Source organism: Pinus tabuliformis, chromosome J (assembly GCF_031772625.1).
Source record: "Pinus tabuliformis cultivar Carrire ecotype Pingquan chromosome J, CPIR1, whole genome shotgun sequence".
Lineage (NCBI taxonomy): Eukaryota > Viridiplantae > Streptophyta > Pinopsida > Pinales > Pinaceae > Pinus > Pinus tabuliformis.
This window is the reverse complement of record NC_142295.1, coordinates 884309976-884332723: the sequence shown is the minus strand read 5'-3', so window position 1 is coordinate 884332723 and position 22748 is coordinate 884309976. Positions and strand designations below refer to the sequence as shown.

Sequence of the window (22748 nt, the reverse complement as noted above, 5' to 3'; positions counted from 1 at the left end):
TCTTAAATTGTTAATAAGAAGGGGGTGAAAAGCAATTCTCTCCTTCGCCGCGATAAGAAACTGTATCATTGTCACTTCCGTTACAAGGAAGTCAATTTGATCCTTTTTCTTGATAAGGAAACTCAACGTTCATTTTTTCTTTTTATTTATTTACAAGGAAGACCGTAAAACGTAAAACCAAAATAGTTCACTCAGAACACCTTTTAAGAGATTACGTGGAACGATCAGATCAAATAAACCATGACCAAATAAATGCTCAGTCACATGAAAATCTTCAATCACTTTCTGACCTAATGTCTGTTCGATTACTCTTTTACCTGCAAATACAATGTACGCTTTAGGTTCGGCAATAATAATATCTCCCAATATGCCAAAACTAGCAGTCACTCCACTAGTTGTCGGTGACGTCAGAATCGATATATATAACAACTTTTTCTCCTTCTGATGAATATATAATGCAGAAGCTATTTTATCCATTTGCATTAAACTAAAACTTCCTTCTTGCATACGTGCTCCTCTGGAAGCACACACCATAATTAATGGAAGAGATTCCGCAGTAGCGCGCTCAATCAGACGGGTTATTTTCTCACCTACTACAGAGCCCATACTACCTCCCATGAACTGAAAATCCATAACTCCGAGTGCGATAGTAAGACCATTTAATTGACCTATGCCTGTTTGAATAGCATCAATTAAACCTGTCTCTATTTGATAGAAAGTGATATGATCCTTATAAGATTCATCCTTAGAATTAAGATTATCAGAATGAGAAGGTTCATTCTCATAATAAAATTGAAGAACATCTAGAGTGTACATGTCTTCATCCATAGGACGCCAAGTGTCACGATCAATTGGAAGTTCTATTCTATCTGAACTATTCATTTGCAAATAATATCCACATTCTTTACAAACACTTTGATTCTCTCTCAAGAATCTGAGATATAGTAAGTTCTCGCAATTATCGCATTGAGCCCATAACTTATTAATTTTAGCGTAATCAATACTTTTATTCTTGTTTTTCTCCATCTCATTGGCATCCTTACTATCCCTTTCGACCGAATTTTTTAGTAATGCAGTTATTTTACACTTGTCTTCGAACCACTCCTTTATAGACATAGAGTTTTCCTTCCATATAAAGGTGAAAATTGTCACTTTTCCTATATTATTTTGTATGAAGAGAAGTCGTATAAGTATAAATACAATGATGAAAATTATTAATCAATAGTGGAATGAATCATTGAGAAATCATTTCCATTCATTATTGATTAGGAATCTGAAGTATCGATCCGGGATTATGATAGAATACTTTATTCTATTATAAAGAAAGATTCTCTCCTATACCGCGATGGAAAGGAATTTTCATTTAAAATACAACATCTTTTGGGCTAGAAGGGATTTGAACCCTTGACTTCACGGTCCGGAACCATGAGCTCTGATCCGCTGAGCTACCAACCCTATCGAATGATCTATAAGATCATTGTAAAGGATGAATAGGATTCGTTATCGAATGCTTGACCCAAAAAAATTTTCATAAATAACTCTGTTTGAGATATTTAACCTTGGAAATATCTATATATCAATATCTACATAGATATTGATATATAGATATTAATATATGGAAATTCCATATATTGATATCTGAAATTCCATATCTCCGCTCACGATTTGGACTAATATTTGGGGTAGTAGTAAAAGATTGGGCCGAGTCCGATTGGTAGAACGAAAGTCACTGGATTACAAGCGATCAATCACATCAAATTCAAATTTGATCTCCTTCCATACTTCACAAGCAGCAGCTAGTTCAGGACTCCATTTACAAGCTTCACAGATCACTTCATTACCTTCATGAGCAAGATCACATCCTTCATTACGAGCTTGTACACAAGCTTCTAGAGCAACCCGATTAGCTACTGCACCAGGTGCATTTCCCCAAGGATGTCCCAAAGTTCCCCCACCAAACTGTAGTACGTAATCATCCCCAAAGATCTTGGTCAGAGCAGGCATATGCCCAACGTGAATACCTCCTGAAGCTACGGGCATAACACCTGGCATAGATACGCAATATTGAGTGAAGTAAATACCACGACTTCGATCTTTTTCGATAAAATCATCACGCAGTAGATCAACAAACCCTAAAGTTACGTCTCCTTCCCCTTCAAGTTTACCTACTACAGTACCGACGTGAATATGATCCCCACCGGACATACGCAATGCTTTCGCCAGTACCCGGAAATGCATACCACGATTTCTTTGTCTGTCAATAACTGCATGCGTCGCGTGGTGAATGTGAAGAAGTAGGCCATTGTCTCGGCAATAATGAGCCAAAGAAGTATTTGCGGTAACACCTCTCGTCAGGTAGTCATGCATAACGATAGGAACTCCCAATTCTCTTGCAAATATTGCCCTTTTCATCATTTCTTCACATGTACCTGCAGTAGCATTCAAATAATGTCCCTTAATTTCACCCGTCTCAGCCTGAGCCTTATTAAGGGCTTCCGCACAAAAGACAAAACGATCTCTCCAGCGCATGAATGGTTGGGAATTTACGTTCTCATCATCCTTAGTAAAATCGAGTCCACCACGGAGACATTCGTAAACTGCTCTACCATAGTTTTTGGCTGATAGACCCAATTTTGGTTTGATAGTACATCCCAATAAAGGACGACCATATTTGTTCAATTTATCTCTTTCAACTTGGATACCATGAGGTGGACCCTGAAAAGTTTTGGAATAAGAAGGGGGAATCCGCAAATCTTCCAAACGTAGAGCCCGTAAGGCCTTGAATCCAAATACATTACCTACAATGGAAGTGAACAAGTTAGTAACATAACCTTCTTCGAAAAGGTCTAAGGGGTAAGCTACATAGGCAATAAATTGAGTCAAAACCATTTTAGAAATTTAATATTCATTTTGGACTATTGCCTAGGAATCTTTCAGAGGTGATTCGAGACTGTGGCTCAGGAATATCGATAATGACACTGGTATTAAAAATCGCCTCTTACATGATAACAAGAAGCAAAATTAGAATCAAATTGAATTTAAATATTTTTATTTAAAAATTAAATTTAAATTAATAAATTTAAATGCTATAATTAAATAAATGTAGATATTAGGATGTGTTATTAAATTATTTTTTATGTAAAAGTTATGGTTCTAAATTTTATGGACAAAAACATAACTATGTTAAGGGTTGGTGTAGCTGGTCTAAAGAAGGTGTTATCCCAAAATGATTTTTATAGTTTAGATTAAATATCCCTACGTCTCTGAATATAAATAATAACTATTCACAATAATTAGCTATAATTATTAATAATATTATAAATGTAAATTGAAAATTAAAATACTATAATATATTAACTATTTAAAAAATTAAAATCTCAATAATATATAAGTTTAATAATCTCTATGGAATAATTTAAATGATAATCCTTTTGGATATGAAATATTATATTTTTATTAAAATGTCCATGGAATAATTTATATGATAATCCCTTTTGATATGAAATATTATATTTTAATAATGTCTATGGAACAATTTAAATGATAATCCATTTTGATATGAAATATTATATTCTAATAATGTCTATGGAATAATTTAAATGATAATCCCTTTTGATATGAAATATTATGTAAGGGATGAAATCATCCATCCATCATATATATATTTATTCAATACTAATATTTTTATATTTCAAAATATAATGAAATAAATTTTAAATAAAGAAGAAAGTATTTTCCAAGAAATCTATGGGTATATATCTATATATATATATAAAATACTTTTATATTTTAAAATATAATAAAATACTTTTTAAACAATTAGTTACATATTTTTTAAATATAAATGATATCATTTGTTCCATAATATATAATTTTCAAAAAATTAAGTCCAGAAGGTTATTCTACAACCCAATATGATGTGTAGTGTAAAGAGGCTCATTCTATAATGTGTAGTGTAAAGATGTTTGTTCATTATGAAAGTTGAAATTTTACTATATCAACCAAAATAAATTAATTAATTAAAATATAAATAAAATAAAATTAAGTAATTTTACAAAACATTTAAATAATATCGCTCATAAAAAAATTTGCACGGAAAAAAAAATAAATCTCTTTCAAATCATATTAAATCTAGATTTGAAATAAATCTATAATAATCTTAAAATACTATTTTTAAAAAAAATCACCATTATCACTAGCCAACTACATAATACAATAAATGAATAATCAAAATCCAGGTACACGCACAAACTAAAACTATTTGAATACTTGGTAACATATTTCTCCCACTAAAATTCCGACGTGGAGGTACTCCGTGATGGTACATATTAACATTTTGGTTTCTCTCTTCTTCTTTTTTATGTAAGGCGGGATGTCTTAAAGAAAAGAAAAAATCCATGAAATTTCATCTAAAATAAAATTTGATATTTGAGTAGAAATCAAGATTCTAAAAGTGAGTGTCTTATCATAATTTCAAAACAAAATTGATTGAAATAAAACTTTACAATATCCAATGGTTTTTCTCAATTTGGAGTCAAGCGTATTTACGCTCTTTACAATGGCCTCACCCACCATCTCGATCTCGAGCGATTCATTGTATGAACACAATTATTTGCATCAATTTGATTCAACATAAGTGTGATTTTCAACATATACATAATGAGTGGGTGCATCAATTATCCTACAAAAGTCACTTGTGCTGTAAAGTTGAACTTAAGTAGCCCCTTCATGGATTCATGTCTCGGTAAAAATTCAACTTACTACCCAAGAAATAGATCACAAGAATTGTCAATGTGTGTACAAACCCATCCATGATAATAGTGTAGAAGACTTGAGGTGTGGTCATTTCATTTGCCATCAAGTTGCTGAGTCTCTCGTAGAAGTGTGCCCCAAGGTTTCTATCTAGCTCCTTTATGCATACTTCAAGTGTGTAAAGTGTGTAAGTTGTAGGTGAAGGTTTTAAATCTGCTTCTTTTTCAATGATTGCAATTTTTTTTTGTGTGGTTAGAGTTTTTAAGTATAGGTGTCTAAATTCAGCCATATAATTTTAAGCAAAATTGTGATTTTTTGGTTTTTTAAAATACATTTTTGAATATATAAATGGGTTCAATGCCCTAAAAAGTATGAAACATTAAATTTTACACATTAAAAAACTTAATCTCAAGTTCTTAAAAATCTCTATGGGATTTTGATTAAAATTAACCAAAAAAAAAGGCTATAAGAAACTTCATTTTGTTAAACTACACCATTTTTTAAAGCAAGCTTGTGACTAGCCCTTTTCACCTAAATCCGACCATACAATTTTAAGCAAGCTTGTGATTTTTTGTTGTTTAACCCATAGACAAACAATCATTTTCACCTAAAGTCAACCATAAAATTTTAAGCAAGCTTGTGATTTTTTGTTGTTTAAAATACATTTTTGAACGCATAAATGGATACAAAAACCTGGAGGCACCGATTTTACAGATTAAAGAATTTAAATTCAAGTTCTTAAAAATCTCTATGGGATTTTGATTAAAATTAACTAGAAAAGAATGCTCTGAAAAATGTCATTTCATCTATAAGCTGGAAAATACCATTTCATCTATAAGTTAGACAAAGCCATTTTTTTGTGGTGTTAGAGTTTCAATAGAAGAGATTTGGAACAAGTATGCTTATCTAGCCTTCTTAACCACTGCATTATAGTATTATCTTTTATCTATGGTTAGAATCTTCCATTACTCTTATAAATTAGGCGGATGTACAACATACTTTCTCAAGCAATGAAATGATTTACATTTAGTTTTATCTCTTTCATGTAGAAGGTTGTTATTTCGGTGTCTTTATAATCTTACATAGTATCAAAGCTTCCGGTGTTAGAGTTTCAAGCATGGTTACCAAATTCGGAAAATTACGAGATTTCGCTAATTTCGTTCGAATGCATCACAAATATTTTTTAAAATTTTGAAATTTCGTTATGTAAACAATTAGCGAAATTGGGATTGGAGAAATTGAGAATTGATGAAATTTGGACTGGAGAAATTGGGAATTGGCGAAATTGGGATTGGAGAAATTGGGATTTTTCAAATTGAAATTTTTGAATTTTTGTTGTTGTTTAAAATAGATTTTTGAATACATAAATGGTTTCAATGCCCTAAAAAACACATGAGACACTAAAATTTCTCTATTGAATAGTATCAAAGAAGGTACTTGATCAGCATGCCTCTATTGACGAGTATGTTGCTCAATTCAGGGCATTGTTGTTCCCATTAAAAGCATATGGAAAGGAGAAAAATGAAACTGAATGTATTTTTTTTATCTTGCCAAAACTAATGAGTCATTTTCAAGTTTCCACATCTACCTTTTATGAAACAAGGGATGCCATTGGTGACTCATTAAAAATTCCCAACTTTGAAACATTTTGTGATCATTTCATATGAAAACAATGTAAGCTGAAGTGGCTACATTTTCTCTCTACTTCTTGAAATAGGGCATTGGTGGCTCATAAATCTAAAGGTCAAAATAATGCCAAATCTTAATAAAAGAAATATTTGGCTCAAAAGCCATGAGTCTCCCTCTAAGCCTAGTGATTGTAATACTAAGCATCCACCCCCAGCTTCCACAAACAAAATATCCTCCTCCAAGAAAAAGAAGAAACAAGAACAAGAAGACAAAAAATGATGAAAATTGTACATTTTGTGGAAAACCTAGGCATATAGAAGCAAAGTGTTGGAAAATGTTGGATGTCTTAGATGATGCCATGAACAAGCACAATATCTCAATAGGAAAAGGACACCCTTTATCATCCCAAGACAGAGATATATCTAGAAATCATTAGATCAGGGAAAATTTTAAGAACCACCCTAAATTTTTATGTATAATAAATGGGCTAATCCCCATGATACATAGGAAAAATGGGAGGCAATTTTATCAGTAATATAATATGTATATATAATTTTTTCGGCGAATCTCTCACCAGATTATATTATCTTGTACAATGATGGAGAATCTTTCACTGAATTATAAAATCTTGTAAGATCTTGGCAAATCTTTTACTGAATAATAAAAAACTATGAAGCCTTGGCGAATGTTTTGTTAAAGTATGAAACCATATATGATAATGAGAAAACATATTCATTAAGTTGTAATATACTAACATACATGTTTGGAAAAAAGAAACATAATCTTCTCTTCCTACAAACAATGTTCCAAGTTTCACTGGTCGTGTTTGTCAAGGTTCTTACAATACACTCTTTCATATCCTTCTATTAGTTTTGATAATACTCCACAACAAAGTTCTTGTAGGCGTTGATATTGATAATGAGTTCTATCAAGGTAGGAGAGATTAATCTTTTCTCTACAACTTTTGTCAAGCTACCACTTTTTTCAAGTTATCAAATTTCTTTCTTATTCCATAGACTCCAACTGCGAGATAAAAAAAAAAAAACACATCAAGTTTGTTTACCCTAACACATCAACAAGTAGCAAGAACCAACTATATTATATAAGAAAGTATTAGGTATCCCAAACGCTTGAAGGGGATCTAATTGAAAGAAGTGACCATTGTGAGAATCCTTGCAATCAATATATGAATATATAAATGTAGATTTATTATTATTTTAATTGGAAATTTTCAATTAAATAACAAAATTTAATTACGTCTCTCCCAGTCTAAATTTCCTATTAGCATAATTCACTACCCTCACCGGTCTCTCATTTTTTAACAACATTGTAACATGTAGATTAATTTCCTTTTGGGTGAACAATCTCCACCTTTTAGGAAAATATGGTGCAATGGCTCCAACCCCTATAGATCATTAGGACAAATTAAGAATAACACAGAAGATGAAAGGTTGTACAAACCAGCTTATTTTTCAAACGACTAATCCAACATCAGTACCTAGTCTTTTTCATGAAGATATCATATTAAGAATGTTTGAAAAATGGTGAGAAATATTTTGCGAGGATAATGCAGAAAGAGTGATAAGGTTTCATTGTTTTGAATTTTTTTTGTTAAATCAGAAAAAGTTAAAAACCAATATTAAAGGAGATATTGGTATTTTTTACTAAATTTTGTGACGTGACAAAACGTAGCTTTAACCATTCACCTTAAGAAGTTTTTACAATATAATTTCCTAATTCTATTTAATATCTTCATTATCATAAAAACCAACCTATATCCATCTTAAATCCACATCTACCACTCTTAGGGGGATGAAATCTATTTATCCCTCTAAGCACTTGGTAGACCCAGAATTAAGATGGATCTAACATGATAGAATTTCCCCTTTAAATAGTCTATACTCACATGAATACCATGGTATTACCATGGGTCAATACCATGGGTTATCTTAAAAATTACTATTATTAATTTATAAAAATTAATAAAATTAATAATTGATTCTTATTTTATTTTTTATTTTAACCAAGTTAAAATGTTTAACATAAATTAAATTACAACATCCATTTTTACTCTTGATACACCAAGCCCCGAGAGGGATCAAATATTTTTTCACTCTATGCTAGTTTGCATATTACAATATTTGATCCCTCTCGGGGCTTAGTAGATCCAGAGTAAAGATGGATCTATGCTGGTTTAATTCCCCCATTTAAATAGGCTACATTCCACGTGAATACCACGGCTCAATACCATGTTCCATTTTTATTTTTATTAATACTAATATTAGGGTTAATAATGTTTTTTTGCATGGTATTAATAATAATCTAGCCCATGGTATTCGGCCCATAGGTTTCACCTAAATATAATGCATTTTTTGAGTGTTTGTAAATATAAGGTGACTTATGGAGTAAATATAAAAAAATGTTTTATTTGTTTACCATACCTCTCATTTATTTATATTTTTATTAATTTACCACACCTCTTTTACAAATATTGTATTTGGCCCATAGGATTCACTTAAATAAAACCTCTTTTTTGAGCCTTCATAAATAGAAAGAGGGTTATGGACTAAATATAAAAAGAAGTTTTATTTATTTACCATACGTCTAGTTTATTTATATTTTTATTTATTTACCATACTTTTGAGTAAGTATAAAAAGAGGTTTTATTTATTTACCATACCTCCACTTTATTTATATTTTTATTCGTTTACACCCTTGCATGTATATAAGGTGACTTATGGAGTAATTATAAAAAATGTTTTATTTATTTACCATTCCTCTCATTTATTTATATTTTTATTAATTTACCATACCTCTTTTATAAATATGGTATTTGGCCAATAGGATTCACTTAAATAAAACCTATTCTTGAAAATTAGGGTGAATGGAAGGTTGTAACTCCTAATTTCACAGGCTAAATTTACCATTTTTACGCTCTCCCTTAAAATAAGGTCGGCTATTTGAGGCAATTTGTAAAAATGTACTATGATACAAAATGTTCGCCCACTAAAAATTTAAAACCCCTTAATTTCACCAAAGGGTGAACATTCGCCCCTAAAATTTTCCATGCATTAGATACTTGATTTAGAGGCATCACTTCATATGACTCCTTGTTAAGATATGTGCAAATTTATTGCCCATCTATCAGATATGTCATTCTAGTGACTTGAAAATAGTGGAGTTTTCTCCAAATCAAGTACTTATTAGAGAACTACACAATCCATTAATTGTTTTTGCTATTGGAAATGTTGGCCATGCCATCAGAATATATAAGTCACTCTGCTTTCATCCTTCCTTAGATTCTTCCTTTATAGCTCATGTTGATTACTTGAGTAGGGTTTGGTTTGAAATATTTGGCCATCTAAATTGCATATATTTGCAGCAAATGTTCAATCAAAGTTTGGTTTAATTTCTTCCAAAAGTTTCTTGTATTCATGGGGTACATTCAATTTGTGCTCTTAGAAAATAATGCCAAGATCCCTTTCCTAAAGGGAAAGCCTTAAGGGTGAAAACACATTTTGAGTTGGAAGATAGTGATTTAATGACTTTTTCAACTCTTCCTTTTTCAAGGGCCAAATATGCACTAATATTTTTTTATGATTTCTCATAATACTCTAGGGTGTACTTCATCAAGTACAAGAGTGAAGTCTTTGCAACATTAATACCTTTAAATCTATTATTCATAAACAATCTTCATGCTCCATCAAGAACTTACACACTCATAATGGGGAGGAATTTGTCAATAAGACATTTCAAAATTTTTGTACAGACATGGCATTCTTCATCAACACTCTATTCCATAAACTCCTCAAAATAATGGTGTTTTTGAAAGGAAGAATCAAACACTCAAAGAGATGGTTAATTACATGATTCAATCCAAGAAATTGGCACCTATCTTATGGCCCAAAGCAGTTAGTTATTCCAATTATATTCAAAATAGGATACCTTATAAGGTAGTTCATAATATGATTCTAGTGGAATCTTGGACACATGAGAAGCCTAATGTCACTCCTTTTGGTGTATTTGTAATTCCTACATTGGCGTTAATTCTAAATAAAAACTACAAAGTCATGGAAAAGAAGAGTGAACAATTGATATTTGTTGGTTACTTTGAGGACATGAAATCTTATCAGCTCATTGATCCTACCTTGAAGGAAGTTTTGTTCTTAAGAGATGCTGATTTTAACGAGAACAATACTCTAGGATCCTCTTCCCCTCCTTATTCATGATTAATTATTGATAATTGTTATAATCAATGTTATGATTTTGTAGATATAACATAAGAAGAAAATTCTACTAAGGGTGCTCAGGAAGAAGGAAGCATACCATCAACACCATCAGAACTTGAGAAATTAAATTAGGAGTAGCTTGTTATAGATTAACCCTTGAGGAGGAGCCTTCTCAAGAGAAAGGGTCCTAATAGATTTGGCTAGTATGCAATTGATTTTAGTTATCTAGCCTCAAATCAACCCTAGTCAAAAGAATCTCTCTTTTGGGTAAAGTTATTTGTGAATATCCCCTACAGTTTTACGATGGTATTGGAATACTTCAATGGGAAGATTCCATCAGAAATTCGTATTCTTCTTTGATAAAGAATTATATTTGGAATCTTCTTCCTCTTCCCAAGGGATATAAGTTGGTCCATTGCAAGTGGGTCTATAGAACTAAATATGTTGTAGATGGATCTCTTAACAATTATAAGACACATCTTATAGCCACCAGATTTTCAAAACTTGGAGGAAATGACTATTTCAAGACTTTACGCATGTTTTGAACATGGATTCTATAAACCATGTGTTTTTTCTAGATAACTCATATGGTTGGTTAGTTTACCTAATGGATGTAAGGAGTTCCTTTCTGCATGGAAATCTACATGAGGAGATGTACATGGAGTAGCCCCTTGGTTTTGTGTAGGATCCTTCCCTTTATTACAAGCTCCAAGGTTCATTATATGGCCTTAAATAGGCTCCTAGAGCTTTGTATGAGAAGATGGACAATTTTCTTCTTACTTGGCTCAATAGTTGTCATTCTAATCCCATATTTTACATTTAGAGATAGGGATTTGAATTATTGATTCTAGTTTTGTATGTGGATAACTTGATTCTTAAAGGGAGATCTTCATCTATGATTTAGAATGTTAAGGAAGCATTGGTGGGATAGTTTTATATGGCATATAATAGCCTTCTAATTTTTTCTTCTTGGATTGCATGTTCGCTAGTCTTCAAAAGGGACTGTCATCTTCCAGAAAAACTATGCACTTGATTTACTTTAACATTTTGGCATGGTTAATAGAAAGATTGTACCTACTCCTTTACATCTTGGCATTACTCTTACCACCAGTTTCACCTCACCATAAGTGGATCTTACATTATATCACAAACTACTTGGAAATCTAATCTATTTGGAACACACCATACTTGACATTTCTTATGTAGTCAAGCTAGTTTCTAGACCCTCTCAGGAACATAATCAAAGTCACTGGAAAGTAGTGAAGCATATTTTGATATATATTCAAGGAATTTTCAAGTTTATCATTAATTATATTATTGTTGGTTCTCCTGAGCTTGTGGGTTTCACAGATTCTGACTAGGCTAGGTCAATGGATGATAGAAAGTCGACCTCTAGATTTTTTTTATTTCTTGGTTATTCTCCCATTGCATGGTCCTACAAGAAACAATCAATAATTGCATGATCTTGAACAAGATTCGAGTATCAAGCTAATGTTCTCACAAGTCAAGAAGTTCTTTAGCTACAATAGTTGTTGGTTATGTTTTACATTCAATAAGATCAACCTACTCTTATGTGGTGTGATAGTAAGAGTGAAAAACATATTTCTAGAAATCTTGTCAAGCAACAAGGAACCAAATGAATTGAGATCCATATGCCCTTAATTTTCCAACTTATTCAAAATGGAATTATTAACCTGGTGTATGTAACTATTAAAGAACAAGTAGTACATATTTTCATAGAGTCCTTTTGCATCACCAAGGTTTTTGTAGTTACGACACATTCTTGGAGTGAAGGATGTTGTCCTTCGGGGATTATCTGAAGTCCCCTTCCTTCACCTTTTCATTTGTCTCTTTATTTCTTCCATTGTTTTTTTATGCACTCTCTTCTTAGGGGAAGCCTTTTCCTACATGTTTTTAGGAATCTTATTCCACTTATATGATAGTATACACAAGTACCTAAGCAAGACTCGTTGTGAGGACCCTTCTTTATTTTTTCCCATTATGTTTCACTTATGGGGTGGTGTGAGAGTTCCAATAAAGGAGACTTGAAAATAGTCAACTTACATAACATCCTTATTGACTGCATTGAGAGTCTGATGTTCTAGTTATCACTAGAATATTCCATTGCTCCTATTAATTATGTCGATGTACAACATACTTTCTCAAGCAATGAAGTAATTTCTCTTCATTCTTCATTTGGTTTATCTCTTGGTATAAATTTATTACTTATTGTAATCTGATCCATGGGTGTTTTTACACTCTTACATGTGGAATTCAGTTCACATAATGTATGCATTGGAGCTGAGATGGGTGAAGTGGTGATACAAGAATTTCTTTTTCTCATTGATGTTCTATTGATGAAAAGGCTATGCTCTAAGGAAAGGAACGTTCCATGCCTATATCTATGTTTTTTGTACTCTTAAAGAAAGATTTAATATGTGATGCAATAGAGAAGGGATTGATTTCAGGAGTTGAACGATTCCACAAGTCTTGATGATGATTTTTATAGGGTAGATAAAGAGTCTTGATTCTAAAAGAACATAGAAATCAAACAAGGTATTACTAAGGCCAGGTACTATCATGCAATGTGTGACCCTACAAGTTTTTCCAAGCCTAACAAACTCAAATTTCTTGGGCTAAATCTCTCTTCACTTTCTGGGGATGCCCAAGATTCGATTTTCAGCCTCTTTTCGAAGCCCTCAAAACCAGAACAAAGCATGGTGTTTAGGTCAATTCTAACAATTGTTGCCATTTGATATTTTCATATTTGTTTTATGTTGAATACTACAAGAGTCTATAATATCCTTCAGAGGTATGTCATTGAAATAATGTTTGATCTTTAGATTTATCGAGTTTTATAATTTACATGAATTAGTTCCTAAAACATTTCTCATGTAGCCCCACTTTTGGATGACATACTAGTTGTACATTTAATTTGATTATATCTAGAAACCTTTGATCTAGTTAGCTTTTGATGTTAGCTTTGGGTGTCAAAGGGAACAAAACTGACACTTGAATTCCTACTCTTGAAAAGCCATAGAAATTATGCTTCCCAAGACTTGAACATCAACACAATATTTGTTGAAACTGGGCTAGAGTGAAAAAGAAGGTGAAACACAAAGAAGCCTTTTAAAAACACTTGGGATAAGAAATCCAATGTATAAGAAGAGATATCGCAATAACCAACAACCAATTCATTAATGGAAAACATCACTATAAATTTGCTCAATTTCTTTAGAGTGATGATATTAAATTCACACATCTAGAATAAACCACAAAAATGCATCAACCATAATAGAAAATATTGGCCGTGCAAACCCATGAGGGTTGGAAGACCACTAAGTTGGCTAGAAAACACTCAAAACAATTATTATAAGATAAAATTTACTAAGTAGTCCTTGAGAGTGAAATATGAAATGTCCAAAAATGTAACTGATTGCTACTAGTTATGTCAAGCAATCATAGCTAACTTTTGACGCATTAAATATAATTGATACTTACATTATATTTAAGATATTGTCATTAATTATATCCTTTAAAGAATATTTGAACACCATATTCTCAAAACATTCAGATACCATTTTGTATGGCCTCACTTCTCACCATTTATTTCACTTTTTCAGAATTTTTCCCCAATGCCTCAATCATCTCAAACCCAAAAACACTTTTCAAACTATAGACCATTTATAACTAAAACAATAAAAGTCACAAGTCACAAATATTTCACCCTATAAACCATCTACCTAACAATCCAATCCTAAGTCTATTACAATTCAACCAAATTTGACTCCTTTACTAAATTATAGTTCAACTGAAGTTCGAAGTGCCATATTTGTGCTATATTTAATTATAGTTCAACTGAACTTCAAAGTGTCATATTTGAGTTTTCTATAAGATTGTTCTGAAAAGAAAAATGACACTTATACTCATCGTTCAAGGAAAATGACACTTATACTCATCGTTCAAGGATTGCAGAAGATTCGCAACCAAGTTGATTTAGAGAAGGACTGAAGAAGATTCGCAACCAAGTTGATTTAGAGAAGGAATGCCTTCTTCCACGGGAAGCGATTAAAATGGGAGAAGCATCACCTTCTTATTGGGAAAACACATAATACATGTTGTTGGTTGATGGTTGAAACGATGATGTGACTGAAAATAGTGACCAAGGAATTTTTAATGCCACTTTAACGAAAGTTAATGTAGATGAAATCTCAGTCTTGTAATATGAGAGCATAAATGATAAATGGTTGAAAAATCGGTGGCTAAATCCTTGGAATAGATTTTTATTATTTTTTAATAATTTTTTCTTATGATTATTTCTATTGAAAATCAAGAAAAGAGAGTCACCTTTTGTGCATCAACAATAAATTTAAATTTTAAAATTTAATTTTTAACTTTAAAAAATATAATTTAAATTTTAAATTATATATATATATATATATAGATATATAGATATATATCATCTAATAGTTTATAAGGTATAGCATATATGGTGATAGTGTGTTATGTTAAAGTACTCGGTGGTGAAAAGGTCACAAGTTGAAAATTTCATGTACAAAATTAGAGTCATGCTAAGGGTTGGTGTGACCTAGGCCAGGTGTGACCCTTATACATGATTTTGATAGTTTAGGTACCCTTCAGTCATGACTACTCAAGCCACTGGTTAATCATAGTAGTCATCTCAAAACTCACACTATATAACCAAAAACAAAAATTATCTAATACAAATAAAATTTACTTAACCACCCATCATGACATAAACTACTTATAAACAAATATAATAAAAATATCTATCCTTTGACTCAACTTTCCCAATAATTTATATTCAAGGATCTTAAGAAAGATTCACTAGTTAATATATTATATTTTTTAATCAAAATATAAATGGTTTTCTTTCTTTCTTATATATAAATATCATGTTTTGGTTTTTATATTGATAATGATTTATAAATGTGATTAAAAATATATTAAAAATTTTATGTTTGGAAATTACTAAAATCATCTAAATTATTATATATAAATTATTTTCTATGTTTATGTTTAAACAGAATGAGATTTTAATTTTGGAGGTTACTCAAAGAAAATTTGACTAAATGCTCATTGTAATAGTAAGAATAATTCAAAGGTAATAACAATTTCATAATAATATTATGTAAATTACTCTAATAATTATCCCTACTCATAATTACAAATAACTATCCTATTCTATGACAAAAAATTTGATCAGGTTCATCTCGTAATACCTTTTTCTATAAGTTCAAAATTGATTAACATATTTATATTACATTATTAACCCAATAATTAGGGCTGACATTGATTAGGAATTAAAGGTTTTTTCATAACCAACAATATCCACAACCTATACTACTTAGTTGCCACGAGTTTTCCTCATCTAAAGTGGTACGTTCCATTGGTTTGAACATAAGTTGGTTACTATCAATTAATTTCTAATGCCCTCCTACCTACACATCTTTCCCTTTAGCACTTTCATTCTAGTTACTATATTCAATGTGCATGAGCTTTCTCATCTTATTCTTTTAGTGCTACGTACTCCACTATCCAATTGTGGTGTCTCACTTCACCTCTAGGTCCTTAGAGTCATCTTTAATAAATAAAAATCCATAACCCTCTCTAATAAAGATAAATGTTTTCATCCATCACTATATCTCTTTATCAACACATACCACATCAAATAGCAAGTCACCTTACATAACTAAGAAGAATGTTTGATTTTCCTTGTGAGCTAATTGATTGAACAATCTTAGTAATCCCATTCCTTAAAGTGAATAGCGTAGCTCCTATTCGTGAATTCAACGTAGGAACATACTATAATACAATTTCCATAATCAACTTATTATATCCCAATCTCAATTTTCCAATATGCTCAATTCATCATTCTTTTCAATACTATTCATGGTGTACTTATCGGTTTTTCTTATTTTTGAAACTTTAGGGTGAAGCTCCAAAAACACATTTCAAGTTTGAGATATTTGCGAGATATTTCAATGGTTGTTTGTAATATAATCTCAATGTTCCATCTATGTTAATATCTCAATGGTTGTTTGTAATATAATTTCAATGTTCTATCCATGTTAATATTGAAATGTTTCTTGAAAATTAGTAATCTTGATTTAATTGTGCATGCGAAGTAGTCCATAATTATATTGCAACCTATTTCCTATATTTTTGTGTTGCATAAATCTTGTTTTATTTGTTTATTTCATATCAGAAGCTATTTTATGGTTCCTTTTATACCAATATTCCTTTCTCAATTAGTATTGCCAACAATATTTTTATAGGTATATATAGGGCATTTTTGGATACTACTTTCAATTCCTTTAATCATGGCTCATTTTTCTTATTTTTATACTAAAAAATTCCTTTAATCATGTCTTAATATTCTTATTTTAAGCTACAACTTTGATATTTTGTGTTAGTAGGTCATATAATATTTTTACACATGTCTCTAGCTAGTTTAATTTTTTTCTTTACTAGGTGACTATAGATTTGATGATTGTTTTCATGCCTTATATTTCTTCATTTATTTGTTTTAAGAAATGTTCATAGCCAACAATATTCACAACCTAGACTACTTAGTAGCCACCAGCTTGCTTGATCAAAAGTGGTACGTCACATTGGCTAGAACATTTGTTGGTTACTATCGATTAATCTCTAGTGTCCTCCTACCTACACATCTATTCATTTAACACTTGCATTCTAGTTACAATATTCAACATGCATGAACTTTCTCATCTAATTCCGTTAGTGCTAACTTCCCCACTATGAAGTTGTGGTTTCTCACTTCACGTCCAGTTGTGCAAGATCATCTTTAATAATAATAAAAAAGTCCATAACCCTGTCTAATAAAGGTAAATAATAAAGGTAAATGTTTTCAGCCATGACTATATCTCTTTATGAACCCATACAACATCAAATAACAAGTCACCTTGCAAGACTAAGAATAATGTTTGATTTTACTTATGAATTATTTGATTCAATGATCTTAAACATCCCATTTCTTGAAAGTGCATAACGTAGCTCCTATGTGTGAATGCAAAGTAAAAACATACTATAATACAATTACCATAATCAGCTTATTATATACCAATCTCAATGCTCCAATATGCTGAATTCATCTTTCTTTTCAAAACTATTAATGGTGTACTTATTAGTTTTTTTTTGAAACTTTATGGTGAAGCTCCAAAACAACATTTCAAGTCTTAGATATTTCAATGGTTGTTTGTAATATAATCGCTGCATCAATCTTGTCTTATTTGTTTATTGCATATTAGACATTATTTCTTGGTTCCTTTTATAACAATATTCCTTTCTCAATTAGTATCACCAACAATAATTTTCTAGGTCTACATAGGGCATTCTTGGATACTACTTTCAAATCCTTTAATCATGGCTTGTTTTCTTATTTTTATAATGCAAAATTTCTTTAATCATGCCTCAATTTTCTTATTATTAGACTACAACTTCGATATTTTGTGTTAATAGGCCAAACACTATTTCTACACATGTTTTTAGCTAGTTTTATATTTTTCCTTGCCAGGATACGATATCTTTGATGATTGTTTACATGCCTTTTATTTCTTTATATAGGTGTAGTACTTCATGATTTATTTTTCCAATAAGAAAAATTAACAGTTTTATTCTCAAACATCAACATAATTATGTGAAACTTCCTTATTATTGAGAATTCCCAATGTTAAACTACCATCATAGCATTGGCAGTTATATTATTACTTAGGTAGACATGTTCTGTTTGCTAACTCACGAACTCTATATGTTTCTTTTGTTTTGATTCTATCCTTTCATTATCTTCCTCCACATATTTCCATTATGTTACTTCTTTCACCTTTTCACATCCACGTCCTTCCTATAGAGTCAATGTCCACACTTGTACATCATTATCGTACGACTTTTTGGCTACCTAAATATGGGAAATCTAAACTTATTCTTCCTTAGTCATATTTTTTAATCTATTTTTGAATTATTTTTTCTTTGACCACTTCCAACATTTCCTTCACTCAAGCCAATATGATAATCTTAAAATTGTCAAGTTGTTCTTTCTCTATCTCACTATGTTTTTTTTTTCTAAGTAAAACTATTCTATTGATATGAAACAAAATAAAAGTACATCGAGGCTCTGGCCTCAGCAGTGCTGAACAATATTTGTAAAAAAATATAATAGTCTAAGCACGACTGCCCCATCGATGGGGAAGGTAGTCCTTGAAAGTAGAAAAAAACCCACACAGGGGTTACCAGTTTTAACCAAAAATACCAAACATTGCAAAAAACAACTAGTAGGAAAGTTTTTACAAAACATGACATAACATAAATCATCCAATCATCATAAAGAAATGCCAATTGGTAGAAGGGTGACACCTGGCTGCCAAGTGTCAATCATGACGGCCTTCCTGGAGGTCGTCTGGGGCAGGCTCTTCCTCGATAAGACACGCGTACTTGTACCACTCCTCCTCCTCTGCTGATGTCCCGTGATAAATTCCACAAGTTAGTTGAGTGCCAGCAGATCTGCCTTCAACTGCATGCAGGTTGGACGTCTCTCCTGCTCTGCCACTGGGTGCCTTCGTGTCTCCAGCTCTACCTTCAACAACCTGCTGACTGCCAAGCAGCTTCTTTCCATGTGAGATGGGAAAGTCCTCGACCAGCTGTTGCCTGCCTGGGTCTCAGGCACTCCTGTTCCTTCGTGTCGCCCTCTACTGCTCAACATTGTTCTTTAACGGAGCTTCCTGCAGGTCATTTTCCTCAGAGAAGGTGATGGTGACTGTGGCAGTGATAACAGGCCTGTGAAGAGTGCTGCAGAATCGAAATTGAGTAGTGTAAGGAGTGGGGTGAGGGGGAAGGGGAAAATTGGCTGTATGAATAGCTGTGTCTCTCCTGCGGGCACCTTGGAGCTAAGCTCATCTTCTGCCCTCTGCGGGTATCTAGATACCGACCAGAGGTGCTGTGAGGATTTGAAATGTCAGGAGAGGAGGGTGGGCAGGGGGGAGGCAGATTTAGGGCTAGGCATAGCAGGAGGATGGATGCCTCCACCATGACTGCCCCCTCTTCTGCCACACATGTAGTGGAAGATGCGAGCCATGGCGCAATTCGTTGTAGAGCTATCAGTGGGAAGATTGGTAGAATGGCTATGCAGAGAGTGAGCAAAGGAATTCTGAGCTCGAATCAGATTTCAATGAGTGGTTTGGGAGAAATGATACCCATTTCCCACATCCACACAGCTGAGCAGTCAATAGTGGCTTCCAATGACAGTGTGAGAGCAAGGCTTTGATACCTGAGGAGGGAAAAAGTTGTGGAGCAGAGGAGGAAAAGCTACGTTATGGCCTATGGAGGCCATTGCCTTGAGCTTGATGGAGAATTCTCGACTGGAGCACCCAATTAATGGCACCTGCAGGGCACCACGAATTCCCTTCATTCTGGCTTGGGAGGGGACGCGGGCAGCCATGTGGCCAGTCCTCCCACCACCCGTCCATTTAATCACCATTAATATCATGGTTATCACCCACATCCGGGTTCTATATCACTATGTTACTTGTTGTTTCCACTCAAGTTTTTCTTGGAACTTAAGGAATTATCTTCATAGTCCCCACTCATCTCCTATTGAGTTAGTTCCCAATGAGTATTTGTCCTTTATTTTATGTGTGGTTTCCTTTTCTTTCCATTTCCTATCGATTTTTATAATTTATGACCAAACTTGGATCATTCCCATTAGGTGCTTTCAAAATATTTTCCTAATCTAAATAATAAGCCATTAGTTCACTTAAAATAATGCTCACTAGGTGCTTTTAAAATATCAACCCGATGAGAAGGTAAGTACCATGATGCCATTTCAAATAATGGTTATTGAGTGATTTTTAATAATTGTCATAATGCAAATTAGAAAGCTATTAGTCCACTTTGAATAATAGCCATTTGAAGTTTTCAAAATGTCAACTTAATGAGAAGCAAAAGGACATTATTCCATTTTGAATGATTCCCGTTCAACATTTTAAAAATATCATCCCAATGCAAAGGAAAATATGGTGAAGACATTTCAAATGGTTCCCATCAAGGACTTTCAAATGATTGGTCGAATCCAAAAAATATGGTCATAGGGCCATTTCAAAATATTGCATCAAGCACTTTCAAAATATCATTTGATGCAAAGGAAAAGGCCATTTGGTTATTTTAAATAATTCTTACCAATCCCTTTTAAACGATTCCACCAAGAGCTTTCAAAAGAGAATCTTGATGTGAAGGAAAAGGAAATTGGGAAATTCAAATAATTCCTATCAATCCCTTTTAGAAGATCAAGCTACTCAAAAGAAAAATACCATTATGCAATTTAAAAATATTAATGCAATGCAAACGCGAAATCCATCACTAAGTTTCCAAAGAAAAACTTGATTGGTCCACTTTTAATATTTAGTTTGAAGTAAAATTTCAACTTTGGTCCACTTGAAGTCAAATTCAAATACCTAGAATTAATTAAAGAGAAATCCCCAAGCTTCATTCACAATATCTCTTCAAACATAGGAAAAAAAAAAAAACCTACTTTGAAGGCATCACCTCAAGTAGAACAAAAATCCTTTGATCCCATTCGAAGTACTAACCTTATATTGAAGTAGGAAGGACCTATATTTGGAAAATAATGAAGCCTAGTTTATTGTAGTCATGTCGCTTACAAATTCAATTTCTCTTAGACTCAGTGAATCAATTCATCATATAACACTTTAACAAACCATCTAGTCAGCCCAACGATAGAATTCCCCTCCATTTCCCTATATAATAAAAAAAGATACTTCTCTTAACTAGTTAATATACCCTCAAGAATTATACTCGCTCTAGTGATCATTAGCATGTGAAAAAGGAATCTAATTTTCGTCTACCCTGGAAAAACCTTATAAAGTTTATCTTAGATGTAAATTAATCAATGAGTAGCACTTCACATCAGAAAGGAAATGTTTCTCATAAACCCATCCTCTACTTTCCTCTACATCCATTGTTCTCTCTTATTAGGCTCATCATATTCTATTCCTTGATTCTATGTGGTCATATATAGGTTCAAGTCATATATCCCATCATGAAAATGTAGCACCAAAACTTAGAAACATGTGAGTGTGAATAAATATTTCAAATGGTAGTTGAGAATGATTTGAAATTATGAATAAGTTCCCTTGACAATAACCCTGAGTCCATATGCCAAAGTGCATGGAATGAATCATAATAAGTAAACGAGAATTAAATTTTCATGAGTGGAGAGGACATGGAAAAATAAATGGTTTGAATTCTTATAGGGATGTGGTCTCTTATGCTCTTCATATCTTATATTGAACCTCCATGTCCTTGCAACTATGGAAGGTGGACTTCCCTACCAACGACCACCTCCATTCAATGATTTGTGGTTGGGGTTTTCTAACAAGGTTCATTGCAAGAATGTGAAGATTAAAGTAAGAAAATTAGGAAACTTATGATTACTTATTAAATCGTTGGACCTCATTTCCTCTTTCTCTCGAGTGGATGCAAAAATACTCCTGTGGTCTCCAATAATTAAGAGTAAGATTTTTACATTAATTATCAATTATATTTACATATATTGAAAGTACTATAGAAATTATTTCTCATGGTATATGGAGATAATATTTAGTGAAAATATTTTCCTATAGTTTCACTAATTTAACCTTAACCTTGAATTATATATTAAAAATTTATATAATATAATTACATTATTTACACTATTTTTTTTTTAAACTAAATATATATGAGTTCACTCTCATTATTATATCAATTATTTAAAATTCAATCCAAAACATATAAAATATCACAACCAAGGTATTACAATTCTACTTTTCATAATTCTATATGAAATAAAATTACTCACTATTATGTAACAAAATAAAATCTCAAAATTAAGATATATTTCACATAGTCCTTCGCTTACAATTCTCCTTTTCATAATTCTATATGAAATAAAATTACTCACTATTATGTAACAAAATAAAATCTCAAAATTAAGATATATTTCACATAGTCCTTCGCTTCATTGTATAATTTCTGCACCACACTCTTTACGCCGTAAGGCGTTCCTCTGGGAAGAACTCCCCTCCAGTGCCACTCTGTACCTTTCTG

At 32.1% G+C, this 22748-nt stretch overlaps 1 non-coding gene across 1 annotated transcript; it reads right to left on the bottom strand.

Annotated features, from left to right (window-relative positions):
• Positions 1–1381: 1381 nt before the first annotated feature.
• Positions 1382–1455, bottom strand: TRNAR-CCG (transfer RNA arginine (anticodon CCG)). Its single transcript has one exon. It is a non-coding gene; the product is annotated as a tRNA-Arg (tRNA).
• Between the last annotated feature and the right edge of the window lie 21293 nt (positions 1456–22748).